A 5,507-nucleotide genomic window follows, 5' to 3' on the forward strand; every position below is an offset into this window, starting at 1 on the left:
TTCTTTTATCTCTGGAAACAAAAATAATAGAAATGTAGTCACTGTAGGATGCCCTTCTAAAATAATGAGACGAGCCTCGCCAAATAAAAATACAAATTGCGGGGCCCTCAATAATTGACAATGATAAATATTTAGAGTTTGGGAGGGACGGTTTTAGTGAATTCCACTGCCTTCCCCAAAGATAATAACGCGTTTAGATTCTTTAAGCGCGACTTTAAGTAAATTATATTCTTAAAATCGGGTGCACATTGATGTGACCCAAATCCAAGTCTCAACGGAGTCAAAATGTGTTAACAACTACGGGTGCATTGATTGTGACGTGGTCCGAGATGCATTTTCATGACGTTGCAATTCCATAAAAATAAATGATAATAATAGAAGCGGTTTAAGCTTAATAAAAGCACATAAGTCACAACATGTATTTAAATCAGATATTTAGCCATTATAACAATTTAAGCGACCATGCTAGAACCACGGGATTCGGGGGTGCCTAACACCTTCCCTCGGGTCAACAGAATTCCTTACTTAGAATTTCTGGTTCGCAGACTTCATTTGGAAAAGTCTAAAATTTCCTCGATTTGGGATTCGAGATAAACCGGTGACTTGGGACACCAAAAGCCAAACCTTTCCCAAGTGGCGACTCTGAATTAAATAAATAATCCCATTTCGAATATTGTCACTTAAATTGGAAAAACTCCACCCGCGCATTTAACCCTTCGGGGACGGGCGCGCAAAAAGGAGGTGTGACAGCTCTGGCGACTCTACTGGGGATAATTGACCCAGAACCACTGGTTCAGGGTCCAAGAATTCGAGCTTAGAATAATTGTTATATTTGGCTTTATTATCTGATCTTTATTACATGTTTTGCATAAAGGTGCTAAATGTTGTCTTTTACCGCTTTTGATATTATCTGAACTGTATATAAACTGTGCCGAAACCCTTCTTTTCTTACCTCCGGGGAGAAGCTCGCTGGTCGAGACTCCCTATTCTGTTAGTGTCAATACCTGAAATAAGAAAGAGGTCGGACAAGTTACAAAGCCGGACGATCTCGCGGGTCCCCGGTACGTAGCCCCCTCCTCGACTCGAGTTGTCCGCTCGGGTACACAGTCTAGAACAAATACCAAGGTTTAAACCTAGTATAACGAAACTTCATGTCGGATCCCTAGTAGGAACGCTTATTTGCATCATATTGCATTTGACTTAGGGGACTCAACACAGGGGTTGGGTCCGTCTAGGACAGGCAACCTGAAATGGAAAAGACCATCATGCTGCATTCCTATCTGTGTTGTGCATTTATTTGCTTCGGTTCCGCATGTCGACCAGTTCCTAAAAAAAAGAGGGAAAATAGCAGCGTAGGGGAGATAATTACTTATTTTTGGAAAATAAAACCAATGTCCAAGTAGTGTCAAAACCTCGCCGGAATTTTTCTAAAAAAAAAACTGTCTTGTTTATTGAGAGTTATTAAAAAAATATAAAAATTTTCTTTTATCACTTTCAAAATCAAAAAACAAAAAAAAAGGTATTTATTTTAAAAGTAAAAAAAAATCGAAAATTCATAATTCAAAAAAATGTGTTGTTTCTTTCGTAGTACCCCTTTTATGAATTCAGACTAATAGTCCAAATTTTTCCTAAAAAAAAAATAATATAAAAATAAATAGTTTCTTTAATCTTTATCTCTTTTCAAAAAAAAAATGTAAAAAAAAATACGCATTCCTGATTTCTAGGTTTATTCGATTTTTTCCTATCTTACGATAGCCCGAACTACGCCGGTTTGATTCTCACCGGATGTGAGATACGTAGGCAACCCTCGTCGGGTTCAACCCCCATTTTTGCTAAAACAGCCAAAATCAATAAATAAATAAAAAAAATGTGTGTCAAATTTTAAAAGAGTCATAAATAAATCAGGTGACACTGTTTTGTCATAAATAGCCAAACGTTCCCGAAAGGGACGCCGGAAGGCTGACTTTGCATAAACAACCACCTTTTGGGTCTTGTTTAGCATTTTTGTCCAGTTGACCCACACAGCCTTAAACTCTTCATCCCCGAAGTGTTTAAAGGCCGTGTTCAAAACTTGATCCTCTCTGTTTAAAATATTTTGAGTCAGTCATTTTGTTAAAATCACCTTAATAAATGTGCAGGATGAGCACGATGCAAAATGAACATTTTTCAATAATGACCAAAATCCCTGTCAAGTTACGGCTATGGTGGAATGATCTAGGTGTTGAAGGACAAAATGAGGTTAAGAAATATCTGAAAGGTCTTGTGGGTCTGTTGGAAATCCAGCCTCGGGGAGATATCATAAGAGCTTTGGTTACCTATTGGGACCCGGCGCACAATGTTTTTCATTTCTCTGATTTTGAACTCACCCCGACTTTGGAAGAAATGGCCGGATACATCGGGAATACTGAGTTTCCCTTGAGGGAAAAATACTTGGTCGCCCCAAGAGTCGTCACGGTACATCGATTCCTAGATTCATTGAAGATACCTAGAACAGTCCACAACCCGGATCTGGCAGCCGGATTTTGTACTCCATGCTTCATATATGATAGATACGGTCACAAGGGGGGATTCAATAATCCAATCAACAAACTGTGCAGCAAAGGAGTTCGTCAGAAGTGGGACGAGCACAGACGGGTAGCGTTCATGATAATGTTCCTGGGTCTTCTGGTATTTCCGAGGAAAGATGGAAACATCGATTTGAAGATATCTGGGGTCGTCAGCACTTTACTCACGCAAAGTGACAGTACTCTCGCGCCAATGGTGGTATCTGACATCTTTCGAGCTCTCACAGCTTGTAAAGCTGGGGGAAATTTCTTCGAAGGTTGTAATTTGCTCCTACAGATATGGATGACCGAGCACCTCTGCCATCATTCCGAGATTTTGAGCCATGGTTCCCCGGAAAAGACCCGCATAGAAGAATCTTACACGAGAACCAAAGAGATCATTTGGCCCAAAGGAGTCCTGGCATGGACCTCGTTCTTGCAAGCTCTTACTGCCAGCCAAATACAATGGACGTTGGGATGGTTGCCTGTTGATGAGATCTTATATATGTCGGCGGCTAAAACTCATTTCTTGCTGATGGGGCTTAAGAGCATTCAACCTTACGCACCCGGCCGAGTTTTGAGACAATTCGGAAGATGCCAGACAGTACCTCATGAGGAAGATCTTAGCGCTCAAACAGTTGAGATAAGTCCTAACGGACAGTTCCCAGAAGAAAAGATTCGCCAAATCTGGAATGAGGGTCAACTTTTGAAATCAGATACTTGCGTGCGGGATCGAGCCAAAGGAGAAACGGCGCCAGGTTACCTTGCATGGTATATAAGGGAACTCGAGCATGAAAGGCCAGCTAAGAGACCCCACATCCGGGATTTCACCGAGTCATCGCAAAGGCATTGGGATTGGTTAGCAAAGGAAAGAGGTTATTGTGCCGAAATCAGCAGATTAAAGCAACAAGTAGAAGGCATGAAATACGAGCACAGCGTGCAAATTGCTACCGATCTGGGAGAGCGGAACAGGTTAATTCAAGAAAATGAAATGCTCAGAGCCCAGATCAAACAGATAAGGTTGGATGCAGATAGACAACCAAGGCGTCAATCGGACGAGCAGCTGATAAAAGGGCTAAAAGGTGAAATCAGGGAATGGCGAGATGGTTTGGAGAAATCTGAAAACATCATAGCAGAGCTCAGGGCACAGTAGGATACAAGAGCAAATAAGCATCGCAGATACCTGAATCAATTGGAAGGCGACCACGAGAAGACTGTTGCTAAGATAAAGAGAGAGATGGCAGCACTTGAGATCAAAGCAGCTAGTCAGGCCAAGGATTTCCAAATTGAGAGCAGATACTGGTATGACTCAATAGCCCAGATGAAGTTGGAAGTACGGCGATTGGAGCATCAGCATATACAGGATATTCAAGTATTCGAGATATGCAGCGATCAGATAAAACGCCTACTCATAGAAAAGAAGCAAACCAGAGATAGGATCAAGGCCATTGCCCATGCCATCACCAGACGATGTCTGCGATGTGAGAAAATGTCCAGTGTTACCTTCCCCTCGGTAGTAATGGTTTATGTCAAGCAGACTATGCACGAGCTGGAGCAACTTGAGAGGGATCTCACGCCTAGGACCGCGGCAAGGCCGAACGATGCCCCGCGGACACCAATTTTCAAAACCATAATGCACTCATAAGTCAAGCCTGTATCTTAGCGTCTTCTGTTTGTTTTTCCATCAGGGTGATTTTTAGTCTATTTTTGAGTCTAGGTTTATTTTTCAAAGTTTGATTTTTGCAGAATGTAGTTTGTAATAGACTGCTTCAATAATAAAGAGTTTGCTTCTTTCACGCTCATTTGTGTTTTTCGAACTACGTAACGATCTGATTCACGTAGGCATCGTGATACGTAGGCAATCCTCATCGGATCCGGTCGCATTTCTTTTACTGCAAAATAAATAAAATAAATAAAGGAAAAACAAAAGAGAAAAAGAAAAGAAAAGAAAGAAAAAAAAAAGGGAAGAAACTAATAAGAATGCCGGAATGACGCATGCTCTCGTAGCAAACATATAGTAATCCACTTAGCTGTATAGGTGCATCATGCCCAACGTGAGATTAACTATCTGTTATTTGCTACAAATTAACCGTGCGTTTGTCATTGAGCATTTTTTTCAGGGTTTTTGAAAAGACGGTTGGTTTGGTGAAAGTCTGGCCTCGCACTCATATTTCACGAGGTCAAGGAGAAGTGTTCGACTACCTGTTGTTAGGGCCAGAAGCAGCACTCACACTTACTTCACCAGGTCAAAAGGAAGTGTGGAAATGTCTTCAGAAATTCCATTGCAAACGATCCCTGTTTCTGAGGAGAGCTCAATCTCAGCCGTCCTCACACCTGAATCCGCAACTGCGGAGGAAAATAGAATCCTACGGCTCCGTATGCTGGAAATGCTGGACGATTGGAATAATGGGAAAGAGCCACCAAGTGTCGTCCCCGGATTCCCTGAATTATTCTCCAGGTCAAGTGGAACGTCTAATGTCCCCATAAATTATCCTGCTACCCCATTTGGTTACCCAGCCACCTCCGCCTTCTCTGCTGGATCACCTTCTGAGCCTCATCCCCGAATGTCAGCCACTGATGCAAGCATGAACATCTTTGCTGCATCGCCTTGCCCGGTTACGGCACAGCCCACCACGTACAAGCCAAGCTTTGACTCATCCTCTTTTACATTCCAAGCACCATCGTTCTCAATGGAACCAACTAGGTTCGCTACCAGTACCAATCCTCTACCGCCTCAGTGCGAGCTTGCACCTGGGCAGGATCAGAACCCCAGAATTGCAGAACAAAATGAGATTGCCAAGAGAATGAGAAGCCTTGAACAAAGTCTGAAGAATATGCAAGGATTGAGCGGACAAAAGAGCGTCTCTTACGCCGACCTGTGCATGTTTCCTCACGTGCACCTGCCAACGGGTTTCAAGACCCCCAAGTTTGAGAAATACGATGGGCACGGTGACCCCATTGCAC

This window comes from Nicotiana tabacum, chromosome 11, assembly GCF_000715075.1.
Source record: "Nicotiana tabacum cultivar K326 chromosome 11, ASM71507v2, whole genome shotgun sequence".
NCBI classification, from domain to species: domain Eukaryota; kingdom Viridiplantae; phylum Streptophyta; class Magnoliopsida; order Solanales; family Solanaceae; genus Nicotiana; species Nicotiana tabacum.